Below are 12,938 nucleotides of genomic sequence, written 5' to 3' on the forward strand. Positions count from 1 at the left end.
TGACACTGCATCTGATCTCTTACAAACTCTGCCTTATCTTTATATTCCTTTTTATTTTTTAATATTTGTGTCTGCCTCTTCATTCCTTCTTTCTACCTGGTTTTAATTTTGAGTGTCACCATCTAAACTATATGCATTCTTTATCCTAACATCTGACTGAATCTTGATTGCCAGCGCAGACTGCTCTTATACTTCCCTTCAATTGTTGCTACCTACCTATGATCCTGGCAATTAACTACAATGAAGAACCATGTGAATTGTACCCTTACTTCATGACAAAGCACTTCACACATGGTAGATACTAAATAAATGATATTGCATAGATAAATAAATCTTTCTTTGCAAATAGGAACTCAAATTATATCTTTAGCCTTTCTAAATGTTAAGTGGATCGGAAAAAAGTTGTTTTCGCTGCTAACATTTGTTTGTAATTAAAACCACATGCACAGAGGGATTATAGAACTACATAATGCGAATGTGTCTTAATATGTCAAACTTCATCTAATACAGTTAGTTATTCTCTGAGTATCGAGAAGAAATACTACATCAGAGGAGAAAGTATAACAACAAAAAGAGAGAATCAATCAGTCTTCCCACAGAGAAAGGGATAAACTACTTGTTAACTTTTTCATATTCTTTACATTTTTTCCTATTAGGTAAATTGTGTAGTACACTGGAAAGAGTCCTATGGTCTTAAAAAAAAAACAAAGAAATTATTTTCATATCAGTGAAGTATAATTATATTAAAGATAATTCATAATTATGTACATTCAAGATTGAAAAAAGCATTTTTCATTTATAACTCTACAATTTCAAAAACAAGATGTACATTTCAATAACTCAGAAAAATTCTTTTCAATGCATGTTTATCAGGCGTCATTAGGTTTTGATTCCATATCATGCTAGTCTATGATTTTAGTAAGTTTTTCGTAGCCTTACATGAGATGAACATTCTAAAACTAACACTTCAGTATTCTTTGTTTTTAACTTTTAGGTTCAAGGGTACACGTGCAGATCTGTTATATAGCTAAACTGTATGTCACAAAGGTTTGATGTACAGATTATTTCACTGCCCAGGTAATCAGTATAGTACCCGATGGGTAGTTTTATGATCCTCACCCTCAAGTAGGCCTTAGTGTCTGTTGTTTCTGTCTTTTGTTTTTTGTTTTTGTTTGAGATAGAAATTTATTCTCAGAATAATGCACAAAAGCACAGGTTGAAGCTACTGTTAGGAGGCTTCCCTCCCTCCCATTTCCTCCTTCCCCCTCCTCTGTATGCCAGGGAGGACACAGTTGAAGGAAACATGCAATCACAAACAACAATCAGCTCTAAACACAAAAAAGTTTGGTCCAGAAGAACTCAGTATAATTAATCTAGTTATTTTGTAGAACTTCACTGGGTTGGATTAAGATACTGCAGATGTAATGTTTCCAAGGGCGGTTCATCAGTGCACCAGGGGTGCCTGCCCGAGGGAGCTGAGGACTGAGCGCATGCAGGGGACCTCTTTGGCCTGCTTGCTGGACCTGGGGTTACAGTCACAGAGCCAGGACACTTGATGCCACTCAGTGCTGGGGGATGACTCATTAACGTCATTAACAAAATCTTCTGGCCTTTGTTTGCCCTTGGTTGTTTGCCTTTGTTTTCTGTAGCTGCTCATCTTGTCTTGCACACCACTCTTCCAGCTCCTTTATTATGTTTTCTTTCCACTCTGCTTCTTGCTTCTGAGAATAGGCAGCAAGTGCTTCTAAGTGTTCCATTTTCTCTTCTTTCCATTTGCAAATATTTTCAGGCTGTGATTAGAATCGATCCACTTGTGAAATAGCTGCATAATTGTCTCTTGGACCATTAATTTCCTGGTGGTAGTCACCATCATCACTCCGTCAACAGCATCTGGACCCCTAGCTGTTCGCCTTGTGGCTGGGGCCCGGGGGCGACACCATCCAGGATGTCGAAGGTGACCTTGTTGTTCTTGATACCCATAGTCTTGCTCTCTTGCTGTGCCAAGAAGGCCGCTGCCGGGTCTTCTTCACTGGCGCCGGCCACTCCATTCCCCAGGACAGGATCCCCAGGGGTGCCACCAGGGACACCAAATGGATCTTGCTCAGCCATGTCTTGCAATTTAATGGCACAGACACCAATGGTAAGAGACAAACTAACCAATCCACCGACACCATGCCTGGCAATCGTGGTTGTGGTACCAACTGGGAGATGTTGTTCCTTTCTTTGTGTCTATATGTACTCAGTGTTTACCACCCACTTATAAGTGAGAACATGCTCTATTTGGTTTTCTGTTCCTGTGTTAGTTCGTTTAGGATAATGGCATCCAACTCCATTCATGTTCTGCAAAGCACATGATCTCATTCTTTTTTATGGCTGCTTAATAGTCATATATATATATATATATGTATATATGCACCACATTGTCTTTATCTGTTCTACCATTGATGAACATTTAGGTTAATTCCATTTCTTTGCTCCTATGAATAGTGCTATGATGCACATACACGTCTATGTGTCTTTATGGTAGAACAACTTACACTTTTGGGGGGTATATACACAATAATGGGATTGCTGGGTCAAATGGTGATTAATTCTGTTTTTAGTTCTTTGAGAAATCGCCAGACTGCCTTCCACATTGGCGGAACTAATTTACACTCCCACCAGCAGTGTATAAGCTTTCTTCTTTTCCACAATCTCGCCAAAATCTATTATTGTCTGTCTTTTTAGTAGCCATTCTGATTGGTGTGAGGTAGCATCTCATTGTGGTTTTGATTTGCATTTCTGTAATGATTAACGATGCTGAGCATTTCTTCTTATGCTTGTGGGCCAGGTGTTTGTCTGCTTTTGAAAAGTGTCAGTTCATGTCTTTTGCCCACTTTTAAAGGGAGTTTTTTTTTTTTTTTTTGCTTATTTTTCTTACGAATTCTGGATATTAGACCTTTGTCAGATGCGTAATTTGCCACCACTTTCTCCTATCCTGTAGGTTGTCTGTTTATGCTGTTGATAACTTCTTCTGGTGTGCAGAAACTCTTTAGTTTAATTATGTCCCATTCGTCAATTTTTCTCTTTCTTGCAGTTGCTTTGAGCGTCCTCATCATGAAATCTTTGCCAGATCCTATCTCCAGAACGGTATTTCCTGGGTTATCTTCTGGGGTTTTATAGTTTTGGTTTTACGTTTAAGTATTTCATCCATCTTGAGTTGATTTTTGTGTAGGGTGTAAGGAAGGGATCCAGTTTCAATCCTCTGCATATGGCTAGCGAGTTATCCCAGCACCATTTACTGAATAGGGAATCCTTTCCCCATTGTTTGTTTTTGTCAGGTTTGTCAAAGATCAGATAGTTGTAGGTTTACAGCATTACTTCTGGGCTCCTTATTCTGTTCCATTGGTCTGTGTGTCTATATTTGTACCAGTACAGTGGTGTTATGGTTACTGTAGCATTGCATTATAGTTTGAAGTCTGGTAATGCCAAATGCTTCCAGCTTTGCCCATTTTTGGTTCCATATGAATTTTAAAATAGTTTTTTTCCTAATTCTGTGAAGAATGTCCTTGGTAGTTTAATAGGAATATCAATGAATTTGTGGATTGCTTTGAGCAATGTGGTCATTTTAACGGTAGTGATTCTTCATAATCATGAACATGGGATGTTTTTCCATTTGTATCATCTCTCATTTCTTTGAACAGTGGTTTACAATTATGAAATATTTCAGAGAGCTTTTACCTCCTTGGTTATCTGTATTCTTAAGTATTTTATTCTTTTTGTGGCAATTATGAATGGGATTGCATTCTTAATTTGGCTTTCACCGTGGATGTTGTTGGTGTATAGGAATGCAATTGATTTTTCTACATGATTTACTGTTCTGAAACTTTGCTGAAGTTGTTTAGCAGATCCAGGAGCTTTTGGACAGAGACTATGGGGTTTTCTAGGTATAGAGTTATATTGTCAGCAAACATAGATAATTTGACTTCCTTTCTTTTTATTTTGATGCCTTTTATTTCATTTTCTTGCTGGATTTCTCTTGCTAGGACTTAACAGTACCATGTTGTGTTGGAGTGGTAAGAGAAGGCATCTTCATCTTGTTCCACCTTTCAATGGGAATGTTTCCAGCTTTACCCATTCACTATGATGTTGGCAGTGGGTTTTTCATAGAGGGCTCTTATTTTTTTTGAAATATGTTCCTTCAATGTCTAGTTTGTTGAGGGTTTTTAACATGAAGGAATATTGAATTTTTTTGAAAGCCTTTCATGTATGAAGATGATCAGGTGGTTTTGGTTTTTGTTTTGAGACAAAGTCTGCTCTCTTGCCTAGGCTGGAGTGCAGTGGTATGATCTTAATTCACTGCAACCTCTGCCTCTTGGGTTCAAAGGATTCTCATGCCTCAGCCTCCCAAGTAACTGGGATTACAGGTGCTTGCCACTATGCCTGGCTAATTTTTGTATTTTTAGTAGAGACAGGGTTTCACCATGTTGGCCAGGCTGGTCTAGAACTCTTGGCCTGAAGTGATCCATCCGCCGTGGCTTCCCAAAGTGCTGGGATTACAGGCGTGAGCCACCACACCTGGCATATGTGGTTTGTTTTATTAGTTCTGTTATGTTATGCATCACATTTATTGATTTGTGTATGTTGAACCAACATTGCATCCCAGAGATAAAGACTTCTTGATCATGGTGGATTAACTTTTTGATATACTGCTGGATTTAGTTTGCTAGTATTTTGTTGAGGATTTTTTGGTCCATGTTCATAAAAAATGTTGGCCTAATGTTTTCTGGTTTAGTTGTAACTCTGTCAGTTTTTGGTATCAGGATGATGCTAGCCTCATAGAATGGGTTCAGGAAGAGACCCCTCTTTTTTATTTATTTATTTATTTATTTATTTATTTATTTATTTATTTATTTATTTATTTATTTGCTGTAGTTTCAGTGGGAATGGTAGCAGCTCTTCTTTATACATCTGGCAGAATTTCACTTTGAATCCATCTGGTCCTGGGCTTTTTCTTGTTGTTAGGCTTTTTATTACTTACTCAATTTCAGAACTTACTGTTGGTCAGTTCAGGGATGCAGCTTCTTCCTGGTTCAATCATGGGAGGTTGTATGTTTCCAGGAAATTTATCTGTTTCTTCTAGGTTTTCTAGCTTGTGTGCATAGAGGTGTTTGTAGTAGTTTCTGAGGGACTATGTTTTTTAATATTTCCGTGGAGTCAGTGGTAGCACCCCCTTTGTCATTTCTGATTGAGTTTATTTGGATATTGTCTCTTACTTTAGTACTCTAGCTAGTGGTCAGTTTAACTTATTAGTTTTCCACTATTGCACTGTGTGGTTATGTCAGTCTCTTCATAGGTCTCTAAGAACATGTTTTATGAATCTGTGTGTTCCTCTGTTGGGTCCATATATGTTTAAGATACTTAGGTCCTCTCGTTGAATTGAGCCGTTTACCACTATGTAAAGGGCTTGTCTTTCTTGGTCTTTGTTGCTTTAAAGACTGTTTTGTCTGAAATTAGAATACCAACCTCTGCTTTCTTCTGTTCTCCATTTGCTTGGTAGATTTTCCTCCATCTCTTCACATTGAGCCTGCAGATGTGATTGCGTGTGAGATGGATCTGTTGAAGACAACTTACCATTGGCTCTTGATTCTTTATTCAACTTGCCACTTTGTGCCTTTTAATTGGGGCATTTAGCCTGTTTACATTCAAGGTTGATATTGATATGTGTGGATATGGTCCTGTCATCCTACTGTTACCTGGTTATTATGTAAACTTGTTTGTGTGGTTGCTTTACAGTGTCAGTGGTGTATGTATTTAAGTATATTTTTGTAGTGGCCAGTAGTAATATTTTCTTTCCACATTTAGTACTCCTTTCAGAACCTCTTTTAAGGTGGTGCTGGGGGTCACAAATTCCCTTAGCATTTTCTTTCCAAAAAGGATTTTACTTCTTTGCTTATGAAGCTGAATTTGGCTGGATATAAAACTCTTGGTTGGAAGTTCGTTCGTTCGTTTTTGTTTTTGTTTTTGTTTTTTAAGAATGCTGAATATAGGTCCCCAGTCTCTCCTGGCTTGTAGGGTTTCTGCTATTTTAAGCCTTATTGGGGGTTCCCTTTATAGGTGATCTGGCCCTTCTCTCTAGCTGCCTTAACTTTTTTCCTTTCATTTTGACCTTAGAGAATCTCATGATTGTGTGTCTTGGGATGGTCATCGTGTATAGCATTTCACAGGGGTTCTCTTCATTTCCTGACTCTAAATGTTGGCTGTTGGCCTCTCTAGCAGGCTTGGGGAAATTTTCATGGATGATAGATATACTGAAATACACTTTCCAAGTTGCTTGCTTTCTCTCCCTTTCAGGGACACAAATGAGTCGTAGATTTGGGTCGCTTTACATAATCCCATTTTTTACATAGGTTCTGTTCATTCTTCTTTATTGTTTGTTCTTTGTTTCTGAATGAGTTTCAAAGAGCCAGTCTTTGACCTCTGAGATTCCTTCCTCAGCTTGCTCAACTCTGCTGTTGATACTTGTGATTGTATTCTGAAATTCTTTGAGTTTTTTAGCTCTTTTACCTCAGTTTAGTTCTTTGTTGAAATAGCCATTTTGTCTTTCATCTCTTGTATAATTTTATTGTATTCCTTAGAATCCTTGGACTGGGTTTCAACTTTCTCTTGAATCTTGGTGATCTTCGTTTCTATCCATATTCTGAATTGTATTTCTGTTATTTTAGTCTGGTTAAGAACCATGTTGGCCAGGCGCAGTGGCTCATGCCTGTAATTGTAGCACTTTGGGAGGACGAGGCGGGCGGATCACCTGAGGTCAGGAGTTTGAGACCACACTGGCCAACATGGTGAAATCTTGTCTCTACTGAAAATAGAAAATTAGCCAAGCATGGTGGCGTGCGCCTGTAATCACAGCCACTCAGGAGGCTGAGGCAGGAAGATCACTTGAACCTGGGAGGCTGCAGTAAGCCAAGATCATGCCATTTCTCTCCAGCATGGGCAACAAGAGGGAAGCTCCATCCAAAAATAAAAAAGTGATTATCGGGGAACTAGTGTGGTCATTTGGAGGTAAGAAGACACTTTGGCTTTTTGAATTGCCAGAGTTCTTGCACTGGTTTCTTTTTGTCTTCACGGGCTGATGTCCCTTTAGTCTTTGAAGTTGCCATCCTTTGTATGAGTTTTTTGTTCTTTTATCCTTTATGATATCCTTGGGGCCTTGATTATGGTGTAAGGTGGGTTTGGTTGACTGGCTTTGTTTCTGGAAGATTTTGGGGGGCCATGGCTTAGCTGAAGACTCCCAAGCTGCATGCCCTAACTCTGGGGCGCTGGTTTCAGGCTCTAGCTTTGTTCTCTGGTTCCTCCTGATTACTAGAGGGGGTGAGTTGTTCCCAGATAGCTGGTCACAACACTCCCATGAGTGGTGTCAGCCAAAGTGCTTGATGGGAAGATGGCAGTGAGATTTGTGCTAGTTTACTCATGGCAGCAGCAGCAGCGGCTTGGCGGGGTGCATGCTCGTTGGCCAAGCTGAGGTATTGGGTGTGCTGGTGTGCTGGCATCCAAGCATGTGTTTGCACCATTGCCAGTATCAGAGCAGGGACAGAGATCTTTTGGGCATGGGACTGGTGCCCTCCATTCACACAGGCAGTAGTGGCAGTGCAGCATTGGGGGCAAGGCCACTAGTGTCAGTGCAGCAGTGGTGTCAGTGGAAAGAAAGATCGGGCACAGGAGGGCATGCAGTTAGCACCCTCTGATGTGGTTTGGTTGTGTCCCCACCTAAATCTCATCTTGAATTTTAACTCCCACGGTTCCCACATGTCATGGGGGGGACCCAGTGAGACATAATTGAATCATGGGGGCAGGTCTTTATCATGCTGTTCTCATGGTAGAATAAGTCTTATGAGATCTGATGGTTTTATAAAGAGGAGTTCCCCTGCATTAACTCTCTCTTGCCACCATCCATTAAAATGTGACTTGTTCCTCCTTGTCTTCTGCCATGATTGTGAGGCCTCCCAAGCCAACTGGGACTTAAGTTCATTAAACCTCTTCTTCTTGTGTCTTTATCAGCAGTGTGAAAATGGACAAATACAGTAAATTGGTACCAGTAGATTGGGGCGTTGCTGAAAAGCTACCCAAAAATGTGGAAGTGACTTTGGAACTTGGTAAGAGGGAGAGGTTGGAAAAGTTTGGGGGCTTTAGAAGAAGACAGGAAAATGTGGGAAAGGTTGGAACTCCCTAGAGACTTGTTGAATGTCTTTGACCAAAATGCTGATAATGATATGAACAATGAAATCCAGACTAAGGTGGTCCAGATGGAGATGAGGAACATGTTGGGAACTGGAGCAAAGGTGACTTGTTGTTTTAGCAAAGAGACTGGTGGCATATTGCCCCGGCCCTAGAGATTTGCACAACTTTGAACTCGAGAGATGATTTAGGGTATCTGGTGGAAGAAATTTCTAAACAGCAAAGCATTCAAGAAGTGAGGTGGGTGCTGTTAAACACATTCAGTTTTATAAGGGAGGCAGAGCATAAAAGTTCAGAAAATTTGCAGCCTCACAATGAGATAGAAAAGAAAAACCCATTTTCTGAGGAGACATGCAAGCCAGCTGTAGAAATCTGCATAAATAATGAGGAGCTGAATGTTAATCCCCCAGACAATGGGGACAATTTGTCCAGGGCATGTTAAAGGTCTTCATGGCAGCCCCTCCCATCACAGGCCCAGAGGCCTAGGAGGCAAAAATGGTTTCGTGGGCTGGGCTCAGTGTTCTTGTGTCGTGTGCAGCCTAGGGACTTGGTGCCTTGTGTCCGTGTCGCTCTAGCTGTGACTAAAAGGGGCCAAGGTACAGCTCAGGATGTGGATTCTGAGGGCACAAGCTCCAAGCCTTAGCAGCTTCCATGTGGTGTTGAGCATGTGAGTACTCAGCAGTCAAGAATGGAGGTTTTGGAACCTCTGCATAGATTTCAGAGGATGTATGGAAACACCTGGATGTAAAGGCAGAAGTTTGCTGCAGGGGTGGGGCGCTCATGAAGAACTTCTGCTAGTGCAGTGTGGAAGACAAATGTGGGGTCAAAGCCCTCACACAGAGTCTCTGCTGGGACATTGCCTCCTGGAGCTGTAAGAAGAGGGCCACCATTCTCCAGACCCCAGAATGGTAGATCCACTGACAGTTTACACTGTGTGCCTGGATCCCTGCATCCCTGCTATGAAACCCACTTGATCATCTGTTCAGGTGGATTATCTGTTTGATAGGTTATTGGGTTCAGTTAGCTAACATCTTGTTAGGAATTTTAGCACCTATGCTCATCAGGGATATCAGTCTGTAGTTTTCTTTTTTGGTTATATCTTTTCCTGGTTTTGGTATTAGGGTGATACTGGCTTCATAGAATGATTTAGGGAGGGTTCCTTCTTTTTCTGTCTTGTGGAATAGTGTCAGTAGAATTGGCACCAATTCTTCTCTGAATGTCTGGTACAATTCTGCTGTGAATCTATCTGGTCCTGGACTTTTTTTTGTTGGTAATTTTTAAATTACCATTTCAATCTTGCTGCTGTTCAGGGTATCAAATAAGCTAGGAGGGTTGCAGCTTGCCAGGAATTTAGCCATCTCTGTAGATTTTCTAGTTTAGGCATGTAAAGGTGTTCATAGTAACCTTGAATGATCTTTTGTATTTCAATTCTGTCAGCTGTAATATCTCCTGTTTTATTTATTATTGAGCTTGTTTGGATTTTGTCTCTATTTTTCTTGGTTAATCTTGCTAATGGTCTATCAGTTTTATTTATATTTTCAAAGAACCAGCTTTTTGTTTTATGTATCTTTTGTATTTTTTGTTTCAATTTCATTTAGTTCTGCTCTGATCTTGGTTATTTCCTTTCTTCTGCTGAGTTTGTGTTTGGTTTATGCTTGTTTCTCTAGTTCCTTGAGCTGTGACCTTAGATGGTCTGTTTGTGCTCGTTCAGACTCTTTGATGTAGGCATTTAGGTCTGTGAACTTTCCTCCTTGCACAGCCTTTGCTATATACCAGAGGTTTTCATAGGTTTTGGCTGTCTTTGTGAGGGAGCCAAGTGCCGGGGGTCTAGTTGGCTGTCTTGCTACAACTTTCTCAAATGCAGATATCTTGACCACAGAATCAGAATTTTACTCATCTTTATAATTCTCTCTGTAAGGCTGCACATATCTGTTGAATGAATGAATGAGCCAAAGAAAGTGCATGTAAAACGACCAGACCTAGTGGGTTATGTTTATTATCTGTTTAGGTCATAATGCTGCCTGTGTTTTCCTATGTATTTATAAAACATAAAGGACTTTGTTTTTGTTTGCCTGTTTTTGGAGTAACTTGAGAAATTGTTTTACATTTATTTTGATTTATGCAGTAACTTGGAGACTTTACTATATACAATGCAAAGATTATTATTTGTGAAATTATTTCTAGCTATCTAATAATATCAATATTTAGTCTAGTTAATAAATTACCTTATACAGGGTATACCAGAGCTTAATATCTTTGAAAAGTTTTGAACTTATCCAAAATATATTTAATTTGGTTTATCCCAAACTGTATGTTGAAATACAAAGTTAATATATACCATACAAATTTAAAAACAATTTAAAATATTTCTTTACTATGACTTATACTCTTTTATCCCTTAAAATGAAACTTAAAAAATACTATTGAAGATTATAATATTCAAAGTGAGCCTTGTTCCTAAAATGAATTTTATAATAGATGTCTAGCAAAGCTGCTATGTTAATAATGCAAAAATGCTGTAATTTTCTCCCAAATTAGCAATTACTGTGAAAAGCAACATTTTATTTTTGCCAAGAAATAAAATTATTGTGTTCTACGTCAAACTCTGCAAGAATCTGTTAAAAACTCTGTAAGTTAGGTGACTTTACAATTTCTTTCACTAAATGTATGAAAACAATCAATTATGAAATAAGTAGTAACTATATATTGTGTCTGAGACTCGATTTTCTGTTTATATACTTACTAAATCCTTAAGCTGTAGTTTTAGGTTCAAAATATAAACTCAACTTCAACTTCAGAAATGCTTTTCCCATTATATGAGACTGTCTCAAACCTCATTTATGGTTTAGAAATGTCTTTATTATGTTATCAAGGTAATCTCTATGGCACCTAAATTGTTTATACTATTACATCTCAGAGTATTTGCTATTAGTTAATTAGAGTATCTGACAATATTAGATATTTAAGATATTTTTTCTATGCCATTCTCTCATTACTAGGTGAAAATGAAATTTTTTTATACGTTTGACTGTGATACATCTTCATTATGCTCTTCTGTTGCTTACAAATAGAAACCTTGATTGTTCTCCAGTTTGCTGATCAGTTAGCATATGAAGTTCTGAAAGCATGGACCATTCTCTTTTGTTTCTTTCTTTTCTTTTTATTTTTTTGAGACAGGGTCTCCTTCTGTGGCCCAGGCTGAAGGTCAGTGGCGTGATCACAGCTCACTATAACTTCAAAATCCTAGGCTCAAGCCATCCCCCCACCTCAGCCTCCTTAGTAGCTGAGACTACAGGTGCATGCCACTGCACCCAACTCATTTAAAAAAATTGTTTTTTTTGTAGAGACAGGGTCTTGCTGTGTGTCTAGGCTGGTCTTGAACTACTAGCCTCAAGTGACACTCCAACACTGGCCTGCCAAAGTGCCCGGATTACAGGGGTGAGCCCACTATTAGCAGCCATCTTCAGCCTATTTTAAGTTAATAATTTTATTAAAATGCATTGTAAATATAACTAGCAATCATTTAACTGTAACAACTATTCAGTGAATTGTAATGTATATTTCATTACTGGTTATTAAGTCATTACTGAAGGCATTCTCATTGTTTTTCATTTTCTCCTAGCACTTTCATTCACTGTAGTTCTCGAAACTTTTAGACTTCACTCTCTCACAACTCCTTCTTGCTCTCTCTCTACTATATCGATGGTAGTAAAACAGACTACTTGGATTTTAGCGTCCATATGTCAGTATTCAGACTTTACCATAAAACCTAGCATTAACAATGGTCATATGATCTGATATCATTGATGTGACTTCTAAAAAATGCTTTTTGCTCCAGTAATAAGATTATATGCAGAAAGTAATTTCCTTATTAATTAATAGTTGCATTTTCAAATCACCTTTAGATCCTGATAGCACATGACATTTTCCCTCCAATATGAGTTTGAAAGATGAGGAGGTTGACAAGAGCGAAAAGCCATTGGAATTCTTTGTTGCTTGTTAGATTTAGTGCAGTTTACAAAGAGTATGGACTTTGTTTAGACAGTGTACAGGAAAAGTCTAATTCAATGTTTTATAAAGCACTTAGAGCTTAAATAGAACTTTTGAAATAGATTTTTTTGACCAAGTGACTAGCCTTTCAACAAGTGCTATAGAAGCAAGAATTATACAAGCATCTGCAAAAGCCTCTATATAATGTCTTGCTAGCCCATTTTTTAATAAACAGGACTTGAGTCAGCAGAAAGGGCATTCCAATACTGCAATATGAGAATCTTTTTATTATCTACTTTTGAATAGAATCTGTTATTAGTTGTAGAGATTAAATACCCTGTCCTTTGCGTGTTCCTTAGATTGAAAACAGGACAACATTATAGTGAAAGCAGCAGCTTAAGGTATGAAATTCTGAATCCAAATACATTTCAACTCCAAGTAATCTCTGGGTCCAGAAAGCCAGTTGCACTGACTCAGAAAAAAGTTTATCATGCTTTTCCACCAGACATACTCACACTTTGAGTCATTTATTTAATTCAATTCAATGAATAACTGCTGTGTGCTTTTCCCTCTTTGTAGCTCTGGGGATGTAACAATACTTTGGGTTCAATTCCTGTATTTGTGAAGTTCACTATTTATTCAGGGCTGTAGGTGATTCTACAGATAATTTCTGATAGAATATGAGACTAGCTATAATCATAATATAAGCAAAGTGCTGTGTGAACAGAGTA

At 38.6% G+C, this 12,938-nt stretch overlaps 1 protein-coding gene and 1 pseudogene across 3 annotated transcripts in view; one reads left to right on the forward strand and one right to left on the reverse strand.

Moving 5' to 3' along the window:
* TUSC3 (tumor suppressor candidate 3) overlaps positions 1–12,938 on the forward strand; it is a 264,065-nt gene that overhangs the window by 185,171 nt on the left and 65,956 nt on the right. The gene's annotated exons all lie outside the window — the stretch shown is intronic.
* Positions 1,445–2,109, reverse strand: LOC104658198 (annotated as a pseudogene).

The sequence above is a fragment of the Rhinopithecus roxellana genome, chromosome 9 (assembly GCF_007565055.1).
Source record: "Rhinopithecus roxellana isolate Shanxi Qingling chromosome 9, ASM756505v1, whole genome shotgun sequence".
Lineage (NCBI taxonomy): Eukaryota > Metazoa > Chordata > Mammalia > Primates > Cercopithecidae > Rhinopithecus > Rhinopithecus roxellana.